The sequence below is a fragment of the Rhinolophus ferrumequinum genome, chromosome 21, assembly GCF_004115265.2.
Source record: "Rhinolophus ferrumequinum isolate MPI-CBG mRhiFer1 chromosome 21, mRhiFer1_v1.p, whole genome shotgun sequence".
Classification (NCBI taxonomy): domain Eukaryota; kingdom Metazoa; phylum Chordata; class Mammalia; order Chiroptera; family Rhinolophidae; genus Rhinolophus; species Rhinolophus ferrumequinum.
Window position 1 is genome coordinate 45,658,814 of NC_046304.1, and position 11,558 is coordinate 45,670,371.

At 38.1% G+C, this 11,558-nt stretch overlaps 1 protein-coding gene across 19 annotated transcripts in view; it reads right to left on the reverse strand.

The window, feature by feature from the left end:
• Window positions 1-1,977, reverse strand: part of ABCA9 (ATP binding cassette subfamily A member 9) — a 50,480-nt gene extending 48,503 nt beyond the window's left edge. For 9 of the 19 annotated variants that reach the window (XM_033091534.1, XM_033091540.1, XM_033091531.1 and 6 more), the window contains exons 1-2: window positions 1,515-1,975; window positions 245-338 (exon numbers count right to left, since the gene is read on the reverse strand). The gene's annotated coding sequence lies outside the window, so the exon portion shown is untranslated. Of the gene's footprint in view, window positions 1-244; window positions 339-1,412 lie in introns of all 19 variants that reach the window. The other 10 variants (XM_033091537.1, XM_033091542.1, XM_033091551.1 and 7 more) reach the window with 4 other exon arrangements.
• Window positions 1,978-11,558: the final 9,581 nt, after the last annotated feature.

Here is an 11,558-nt window from a genome sequence, read left to right on the forward strand (position 1 = left end):
GGTCCTTAAAAATGGAAGAGGGCGGCAGGCAGAAGAGGAAGTCGGAGTGACGGGATGTTATAAGGACTCCACCCACTCCTGGCTTTGAGGATAGAGGAGAAAGGGCATGAGCCAAGGCATGGGGCCAGCCTCTAGAAGCTGGAAAGGCCAAAAAACAGACTTGTCCCTACACCCTTCAGAAAGGAGCCCAGTTTTTCCAAACACTTTGATTTCAGTCCAGTGAGACCCACATCACACTTCTTACCTCCCAAACTGTAGGATGATAAATCTGTTTTGCTTCAAGCCATCAAGTGTGTAGTCATTTGTCACAGCAGCAATTAAAAAACTAATACAGGAGTCTGAGAGCATGAGGTATGGAAACAAGACGGAAAGAAATCTGAATGTTGTCTATGACAAGGGTTTTAGGACCGAAAGAGTTGCTGGAGTTTCCTTCTATGATGTGCCCATTCGTGGAACACAGGAGGGCATGAATTTATGTTTAAAAATTGTCCAGGAATGAACAACAAGGATTCAGAAACTATGTGGATGAGCTCCTGGTAACAGTGCATGAGAGCAGGCTGGGACAGCCTGGATGACCCAACTAAAACCAACTGCAACGTTTCCGATTAGGAAATCAATGCCGTGGCAAACCGGGGCATCTGAAAGGGTTAAATATATTGCCTCAGTGCCTATTCTTTTTTCTTCCTGTGGATTAGTGCACGGGCTGGAAATTATTTATGAATAAAGAATAATTAACATGATCTAATTGTCATAATTGTGGCTATTTGTTTCTAACTGTTAAGACTGAATTTTCCCCCCATGGCACATCCTGATGTAAAGACCAGGAAAAAAAAAATACTATTCACCATAAAAGCACAACACATTTAACTAGCTTACATTGCTCTGAATAGGAAATCGTGTGATCTAGAAATCATAACTTGGTTATAAAAAAACTAGTCACTTCATGTCAGATAGAATTTCTAGTATTTAGAGAATAAATAAACACATTACATAACAAATTAGATCAAAATTTTTACATATTTAGTATGATAAACAAGGTCACTAAAAATATCGTCCTAAGTTTTCTTGATGAAAATATTCTCAAGCCAGCTGAAACAATTCAAAACTCAGAAAATCATGAATTCCCCCTACTCCAATGCTTACAAATCCTCTGGTAGTAAAATTGAAAACAAACAGAAAATAATACGTAATTCTAATAACGTGGCAAATAGCTCATACTTGCAAAGAGGTGATATAATTGCATTCCTTTCAATTTGTCCAAGTACATAATATGTGCTATTTGTTCAAATATGCTTTAGTCATGGGGTAAAAATGGAAAAAAAAAAATCTTAGTTCTCCAACTGGTTATTTAGCTATACATTATAAAATACTCAGATGATTTGAAAAATCAAAATGACTCATTAATAACTTACTGCCTTTAATAGTTTCCATCCAAATGGTTGGCATTTCCTATTTGAAGTCGGACGTTATATTTTCCAAATGCACAAGAACCACAATTTTAGAGGTTAACTTACTCGCAGGAAAGCTGGAACAAGAATCTAGAAACAGTTCATCCACAGGTCTCTCTGCATGCCCTGGAAAAGATTCACATTCCTTCTCAGTCATTACTACATCATGCTTTTAATTTCACGTTTACGGCGAATAGTTCCGCTTCTGACTGCTTTCTGAAAAGGATTATGGTCTTAATTCAGCTATCCTGCCAAGAAAACTCTCTGCTCACATCACATGGTGACTTCTTTACAGTTTTCCATTTCTTTGTCTCCCAGCCAGTTCCTCAGCAGGGAGTGTGTAGTTGCAGATGTCTGGCTGGACATAGCAAAGCATTAGGAACTATCAAACAAAAAAGAATTTGGTCTTTCTCAACTAGCTGTTTCATACACGACCCGAATGAAAAAGTTGATCTCCAAAGACAGTATTTTGAAGAAAGGTAAGTAAAGAGTTCAGAGAAGAGCAGAGAAGAGAGAAGTGTATGGGAGAGGAAGGGGGAGAGAATAAAAAAAAAAAAAGATAGCAAAAAGTTAGCAAAAGATTTCCTAATCGGAAACGTTACAGTTGGTTTTAGTTGGGTCATCCAGGCTGTCCCAGCCTGCTCTCATGCACTGTTACCAGGAGCTCATCCACATAGTTTCTGAATCCTTGTTGTTCATTCCTGGACAATTTTTAAACATAAATTCATGCCCTCCTGTGTTCCACGAATGGGCACATCATAGAAGGAAACTCCAGCAACTATTTCTGTCCTAAAACCCTTGTCATAGACAACATTCAGATTTCTTTCCATCAGGTCAGAAAGTGACTCAAAAACTTCCACAGAAATTTAATTCTTCAAATCTGGATCTAGAACTATGGCAATGAAGCAATGTGATTTTTTTCAGGGCAACAAAATGAACTGAATTTTCCTCTGCATCTTATTGCGTAACACGCATGCTAACTGCAGCATCTTTCTTGGAGAGCAAAATAGGAGCATCTTTAGAGCAATGTCATATGGAAACAACCTGCACTCCCAAGACTGACATTTAATTTCTGCAGCAAGTCCAGGAAAACAAAGTACTTTCTCTGTAAGCAACCACTGGGTTTTAGTATGTCCTGTTTTCCATATTGTTTAAGAAACATTTTTAACAAGTAAGAGCCTCCATTCTACCTTTTTTGAGCATTTCAGGTACGTCGAGGACAAGGCAGTTCCAAAGGTTCTTGTAATCATGAAGCTGTGATTATTTCCTGAGTCCACAACTAAAGGGGAAACCGTGTGCTATGCCTGCAATTCTTAATTTCAACAGACGTGTCTGTGTCCCATGGTCCATGTAAATCGCATGAAGTCTTCCTTACCTATTTGCCATTCCCTCCATACTTATTCAATCATGTTCACTCTTCTGTTAATTATACAAGTGCAGAAATTACTCACGCAAGTGAAGGAGAAGCAGACTCATTAACGCGTGAGGCTGTCAAACTTAAAAAAAAAAAAAAGACTTCTGATTGTTTCTCTACGCCTGTCTTCTGTAGAAAATACAAAATTATAACATTTAATAACATCCCCGGCACTTTGTACACAGGAAATATAATTTAGGACATTGTTTTCAGTGACTCTTTTTCCTAGAACTTTGTATCTAGGATACAGCTGATGTGTTCCGGCCCTTCGGGGCTTCTGGACTTTATTCTTTTCCTTCTGTGTGTTGGCCTCTTACTTCACATGTATCCGTCTGTAACTTCTGTGGCCCTAGAACACAACAAACCCAGACTCGTTAACCTTCTTTGTCAACATTTTCTTAATCAAGCCATAGGTCCTCACTCTTCTAAATAAGCTTTAATACAATCCTGCTAATTAAAAATAAATAGCCTTTTGGGGATTTCGAAAGTGGAATGGCACTGATTTTACAATATAATGTACTTAGCAACCGTGTTTGGCACTTACTACATACAAAGCACACTTAAATAGTAACATATTTAATTTACATAATAATCTCATGAAGTAAGCATTGTTGCAATCACCCTCATTTTACAGATGACAAAAGTGAGGCCTAGAGAGCTTAAGTAACTTGCCCAGATTCACACAGCTGGTCAGGAGCAGAACCTGGGTTAAAACCCAGACCATCTCCAGTCTGTGAGCTCAAATGACAAATGCTATTCTGTCTCACGGTGTGTGTCTCTGTTCATTCAATGACTCTCACTTTGGGTACACACGTTTACAATTCTCCTGGCCTTTGCTTCATATATTTTGCAATGATATCCTCGGTGCCAGAAGCCCTGCAGATTTCATGTGAAGGAATTTTGCATCAGGCTAAAACATTCCTCTCGGATTCTTTCCTGGCTATTTGTACCCAATACTTGGCACCATGGGACCTCTGTGTAGCCCTCATTCTGTCTGTGAAAACACAGAAAAACCTGACTTGCAAAGAGAGAAGAATGAAGTGGCCCAACAGACTGATAAGGAGAGAGACTGAGAATGTCTGCTCACTTCCCAGGGACTTTTCCTTTTTTTTTTTTTCCCTTGGTCATGTTAAGATTTTACTGAAAGTAGACTACGCATGATGAAAACAGTTCTTGGTAACACATATTTGCATACACGTATGTTACAATCAAATCACACTTACTTGCACTTCAAATAATTATCACATTCAGTTTGTTTCTTCTGGCAATTAACTGCATTTAAACATTTTTGTACACGTGACATGTTCCTTCTGCATAAATTATTTTGGTGACCAAAAGTTTTTTAAAGGATGATTTTTAGATGAATTCAGTAGTGGGCCTCTTTGTCTTGCCTGTCTGCTGTGCAGAGAGTCCTTTGTGGAGTTATTGTTGTTCGATTAGTTGTAAATTCCAGGGTCGCTTCACAGAGGCTCACCTCATGCTGCCATTTTTGATGACCCCCAGGGACTTTTCTGTTCATGCTTTTCATCCTTTTTTAGACCCAGCTGCACTGCCTGTATTTGGGTTTTGTCAGACAGTTCCCCAAAATTTCTCTGTTTCTTAAAAATATAATAAACATTTAACGTGGTTCTGTTTTATGGGGGGGGGGGAGGGAGAGAGGGGCGGGTAGCCTGGAATCATCCTTTGTATGATAGACATTTTTATGTGTTACATTTCTCAGGTATATTTTGGCCTACCTCTATTATCTGCTTATAGGATGTCACTTGAAACAGTATAATTTTATTTTGCTTTTTGCCTAAGCTGCAAATCTTTAACTTTCCATGAGGGACTGTAGGTCCCTAGGATAACCCATCCATTTTGTTCAGCTTCTGATTTTATAGTTTCTAAATTAAGCTTTCCTGTGATCTGTCCATTTCTCCATTTCTACATGGATCATGTTTTTTCTGTTCCTTGTTTTAGGTTCCCCATGCCCTTTTCACCTCTCATCTGCAAAGGTCCGAGTTAGGACTTCCTGGTATTTCATTCTACTGGTGATCACCCGTAAATGTTGACAGATGTATCTGAACGCACATTACCTTGGCAACATAAAAAAAAAAAAAATCAGCCTATATCTCAACCTATTTTCTTTCCATGACCTGTTATATATGTGCCTCCATACCTCCCCTTACATGTTAAGTCCTTTAGTATATTTGACCTTGAAACCGATACTCCTTACTACCCTGCTTCCCCGAAAATAAGACCGGGTCTTATATTAAGTTTTGTTCCAAAAGACGCTTAAGGGCTTATGTTCAGGGGATGTCATCCTGAAAAATCATGTGAGGGCTTATTTTCCAGTTAGGTCTTATTTTCGGGGAAACATGGTAGGTCTGCAAGGCTAGTAAGTGACCTGTCTTGGAAGCCTCCGTTTCATCACCTGTAAGATCGAGTCTCCAACAGGGTCATTCAAGATTTAAAAATTTAGGATTTTGGCAGTAGGGTAGGGATTTAAGAAAACAACACATGTAAAGTATATAGCACAGCACCTAGCAGTGAGTGAGCACTTGATAAGTGCTAGCGAGTATACTCTTGCCCAAACTAGAAACTACAGGTATTTTTAAAAATTACTAACCTGATTAAAAAACAAACAAACTACCACCTTGATTACTTAACATGTCTTGCTTTGATTATTTGTGACGTCAAGCAAATTTTAACTAATATTTGGCCATTTGTAAATTATCTAACAAATCTGTCCATTTTCCCCATCTATGTTACTCTGTCATTCCAGGACTTTTGTTTCTGTTTTTGTTTTTGACCCTGACTGAAAATGTCTTAAATCATTCACTTGAAAAATAACTGTTATTGCCTTCTCACATCTAGTTTTGCTGAGAAGAATGCTTACTTACATAACGTTGATTTCATTAATTTGAGGTATTTTCTTTTTCTCACTCGAATATTTTAGAATTTTCTCTCTAACCACAAGTGTATGAAATCTTGTGTCAAGGGGCTAACGTGTAGCTTTTTTTCCTCTTTGTTCTGCATGGTACTTTGTGGTCACTGGCAATCAAAGAACTTGTGTCTTTTATTTTTTCAGTCCCGGAAATTTTTCAGCTAATACTTTGGTCAAATATTGCCTTCCTTCTAGCCTTTCTATTGTCTTTTTTTTTTCCTGGAAGTTAAATAGGTATTTGAAATCTATTATCTCCATCTCACCTTTTGCCTATTTAACATCTTGAAGCATGAAAGCAATCCATTTTCACACCACATAGAAACCATCTTTGTAACATCTATTTTTTATAGTGTCACTCTCATTGGAATCTGCACAATATCCTGGTTTCTCTGCAGAAATACACAAGACTTTTTATCATCTGGACCCTGCTTCTCTCTCCAGCTTTCCTTTGCCTTAACTCTTCCTCCAATTCCACCCACATTTAGACATGATTACTCTTTTTAAAGGAATGCACTACACTTTCATTTACTTCTATTTGCTCTCCTGGTATGAACCCTTCCTGTCAGGATCTTGCCAATCCTGGGATATCTCAGGAACCCAAAGGCCTACGGTAACATTAGGAGTCTTGAAATAGCTAGCAGGAGAAGGAGAGAAGTTTACCTTAAGCAAGTTAGAAATGCTCAAGTCCCGCTGAGAGCCCTGCTGAAGTAGGTAGGTCTCCTTAAAACAAAAGGAAAATTTGTGAAGTTTGTCTCTGAACTGGTAGCTCATAATATCATATTTTCAAAAGTCATTTATTGCTGACTAAAATCATTGGTGGATCAATGAAAGTATCAATGTCTACAAAACTAATAAATAACGGATTACTTAAAGATTCGAAAATGCTTAAAATGAGCAAGAAAGAACAAACAGAGTGATCGGACAGGCTGAGTTACTCAAATTCAGGACGCTTGCATCAGCACCAGTGGTACAATGACAAAAATGGCAATGCAAATAGTACAGGAAGTGACCTATGCATCGTTAAATTTTGTAATATTTTTTGTTATTCCATTCTTTTTACAAAAGGCAATTTGACTAATGCATAACTAAATATAATTTAATATTGTTACTTACATTCACCAATTTTGAATTTACAAGATAAAGTCATTGGGTGTACACAGGTTTCACCCTTTTTCTTACTTTGTATAAGCCTCACCGATAGGCTTGGAGCTTCTCAAACATCAGCAGTTATAAGGACATCATTGCAAGCTAGAGGTCGATTTACAGAAGCAGCACACAGCTCATTGATTTTGAGAGAATTAAGCAATACTGCCATTGAACTGCCATTGTTGATGTGGGTAGCGGAGTGGAGGCAGGGAGTATTTCAGAGCAGTATGCAAAAAGTGAGTTAGTTTGTTGTGGTAGGTAGATGTCAATGTCAGTGCAGAATGCCTGACTGGAATCTGCAAAATCTCAGCTCCTTCTCTCTACTAGGAAATCCACACCTCATTCCACAACATTTTTGGCTATGAATCTTTTTTATATTTGTGTTTCTATATTTGTTTTGATTGAATCCATATACCTTAAATTTTGCATGAACTTTTATCCTTCATAGAAATTATTTACTATCATATAAGAAGCTCGGATATTCGGCCTTTTTGTAAAATATTCAATGAGAACTTCAAAGAAAATGTATTCTGTCACCTGAAAAGTATTGTTTACAATATACAGTCATGAGTCTTCTAAACCCATCCCAGGTATATTTTTTGCAACTTTTCTGGTTTACTTAGTACAAAACTTAAAAAGCTGAAGAAAATGTTGGGCCAGTTACTTTTCAATTGAGCATTTACACCAAAATAGCACACAGTGTGATTTTAAAACAATTGCAAGATTTCTACCAATTTTTGGACTGTGTTGATGCATTTGCTCCCTCAAAAAAGATATGGAATGGTAAACAAAATATAACAAAACAGGGATCAAATTCAAAGAAAAGAAAATATCCTGGTGCTGTATTTGAAGCAAGAAAACAAAGCTAAAATAATTGCTAATTTAAGCCAGTAAATTGTGGGGTGGTTTGGCAAAAGCTGATTGATTAAACCAGCTAATATATAATTCGTGTATAAGGATAAAATAGTGAAATCTTTAAACAAAATACGGGGTTTCTCTTTTATAGACAACTCTGAAAGAACTACTAATAGATATCCTTCAAGAAAAAGGAAATTGAACCCAAAGAAAGTAGTTGGGTGTTAGAAACTAATAAGTGTATTGGTAAACTAAAAAAATATTGATTGTGCAAAGTAATGATGACAATGACCAATATGTGTGGGGAGGTCATAAACACAGTGTGGGAACTAAAATATCAACAGCAATTATGTGGGAGAAGAAAGAAGCAAGATCCGAGCTAAGTTCCCTAGAAATCTTATAGTTCAGGATGAGAACAGAAATACTGAATAACTTTAAAGTGCTCTGTGCAACGTAGTAGCCACTAGCCCCAGGTGGGTATTTATATTTTAATTTAAATTCATTAGAAATCAATAAAATTTAAAATTCAGTCTTTCACCTCTGACATGTAAAGAGCTTAGCCGTCATCCTTCCCTTCCTAACAAGAAAAAGCTAAGCAAACGGAAAAATCAATGATGTTACTTGGATCCACCAGAGACTGAGGTTTCAAGGCAAACCAGAATCCTGAAATCTGGAATAATGAGGGTGTAAAGGCATTAAGAGACTTACTATTTTTGAAATTCAGACATGGCCTGCTTTTATGCAGATCCCGACTCAAATATGACTTTCTTTCTGGTAGTCTTACGTATAGGAGCTAGCAGTATTCCCAGATGTAGAGTATGTGTTTCCCTCAAATCAAAATAAACCAAGCAAAAGCTGGGCTTCTTAGAAGTGGGTACCAAGTCCTAGAAGTGGGTACCAAGGGCAGTTTATTTTGGGTCACTGGTGGAATGTCCCGGGTGGCTCTTGTCCAGGTTAGTCCTAAGAATTTTACCATTAGGATGTCTTTGGACCTTCGCTGGATGTATTAACCAGATTTGGTTGGCTATGTGAGTCACCAGTGCATTCAAATCAGTCCCAGCCTGCGCTTCAGTTTGCAATATTATCATAACATCATCAGTATGGTGCATTATTACACTGCAGACCTGCATCAAGTCCAAATCCCTTCTGACCAAATTATGGCAAGTTGGTGAGTTTAGAAAACCCTGTGACAGCACAACTGGGATCCTTCGCATGTGAAAATGAACAACAGTTGGCTCCTTTCCAAGATGGAATAGAGAAGACAGTGTTTGAAAAAAACAATAATCGAGTATCAGTTTCCTTTAGCCTGTTGTGTTTTTCTTTTGTTTTCTTCTTCTTCTTTTTGTTGTTGTTGTTGTATGGTTGAAACAATGCCCAGAATTGCTGAGGCTATGGGTGGTACAACTTTATGTCATCCTCAATAGCCTACTGTTAGTCTCCATGAGCTATCAGCCTTTTTCATTGGTCACATAGGGTTACTGTACAGAGAATTCATTGGTACCAATGCTGGGCACTTCAGCTTTTAATATGTCATTAAAGTGGTAATCTCTTTTTCCCTACCAGGTATGGTAAGTCCTCGATACAGTAAGTTGTTGATTGGTTCTAGGGCTTTTAAGTGAAATGACTATTATGAAACCAGTTTTACTGAAGGCTGACGGATAACACACAAGCATTACGTTCCTATGGCATCTCATCAATGTTATAACAAAAACAACATTGAACAAAACTATCTTCACTGAGGACCTGCTGTACTCTACAGTGTTTTAAATAAACTACCTGCATGAGTTTGGGCCGTTCTACTGGTTCCCACTTAGCATGTCAAATGAGGAGTGGTTCAGGGCCGACTTTCATGCCTTCCATTTGCAGTATTAGGTGGGAGAAGCGATCTCTAGTCAGACGTACCATCCATCCCAATAATACATTCAGGTAAAGGAGAGCTGAGCACCTCACATAAAGTTTGTTCAAAAATCCCAATTTTCAGCTGAACTTTCACTGTAATCCCATCAACCTTTGCATCTCCATATCCTCCCAATCTAAATTTAGCTGCCATTAAGACTTTACCAACAGGTTTCAAATCATAGTGCATTGGGCTCCCGTGTCAAGGAAACCCAGGAAAGTCTCTCCCTCCTACCCCAACCTGGCCATTTTATCTCACATGTGCATATGGCCTTGGTTTATTAGACAATAAAGGGTTCAGATGAATAGCCAGAGGAAGAGACACACAGGGTGAGGTCAAGAAGGGTCTCAAACACAAGAGCTTGTGTCCCCATGGAGTTAGGGTGCATTACCCACCCCGTACATAAATGTGTTCACCAACCCAGACGCTCTCCGAACCCAGTACTTTTGGGATTTTTATGGAGGCTTCACCAGGTAGGCTTGATGGATTATTAACTCAACTTTCAAGCCCTCTCCCCACTCTGGAGAATAGGAGGGGAGGCTAAGAGTACCACGTTTCTAATCATGGCTTGGTCTTTCTGGTGACCAGCCCTGATCCAGGAGCCTAACTGAGTCATCTTATTAGAACAAAAGATGTTCCTATCATCCAGGAAATTCCAAGAGATTTAGGAGCTCTGTGTCCGATGCTCCTATTACTCAAGCAATTCCAAGGGTTTTAGGAGGTCTGTGTCAGGCAGTGGGGTCAAAGGCCAAATGTTAGAAGGAACTGGGGGCAGAGACATATACACATATGTGTGTGTGTGTGTGTATGTATATATATATACATACACACACACACACACACACACACATATACACACAATAATGTATAACATATATATATAATTCTTTTACACACGTGACTACAGAGAACCACAGTCAGGATCAGCTTACCTGGAACAGAAGCCATGAGAGCCATTCATTGGTAGGAACAAACACTTAATTGGCAATTTGGATAAACCGCTGGGGGCTGAGTGGGGACTATGTGAGCATGAGGGCCTCCTGGGGTCAATAGTATTAAGGGGACCAGAGGCAGGTGGGCGTAACTGGAGGAGGGCCCTGGAAGGATACAACTGTCGATAGTGATCTGGTACCAAAACAGGGCATAAAGGAAGAATATTCTGACCTCTCTCTTCTTTTTCCATCCTTCCATTTCCTGTTGCGGCTTCCTATTGGATTGGTGAATCCTAACAGGAAGCCAACCATCAATGCAGTCCACAGCAGTCAGGCTTGTCTAGAGGGCTATTAGGAAAACAGAAGACAAAACTAGCACGAGATCTGTCTACAATAGAAATGGAGATGGAAAAATGCTTTTCCCTTTTTAAAAAACTCCCGTCTTTTGTTTTACCCTGACCTCCTCTCTCTGTGCCCATTTATCTCTCATAGGACAGAATCCTAATAAAAACCTAAGCTAACAGCTTCAAAACAGCCATATTATGATAGTTTTAGCAAACTATGCCTAGTTTAATATATTGAAACATTCATACTGTATCTATCTGATACTGCTTATTTAGTACTTTGTAAACATATTTCTACAACAGTCAAGAAAATTTGTAATTTTTAATGAATACAAGCAAATATTTCATTATGTTGGTATGTGAAATGGTTATATGTTTGAGCAAGACAGAAGAATTTATTGCTTGAGTTTTACAAATAATTTAAATAAATTCAACTCTCACTATAATATGAATTTACTTTTATAGGACACTAAAGGCTCCTAAATAAACAAGCTATAGATAATTTATCATAGATTCAGAAATGTAATGCTCCAGATAGAATTACGATATATGTAAAATATACAAATAAAATATTTAATTATATTAAAACCTTATAA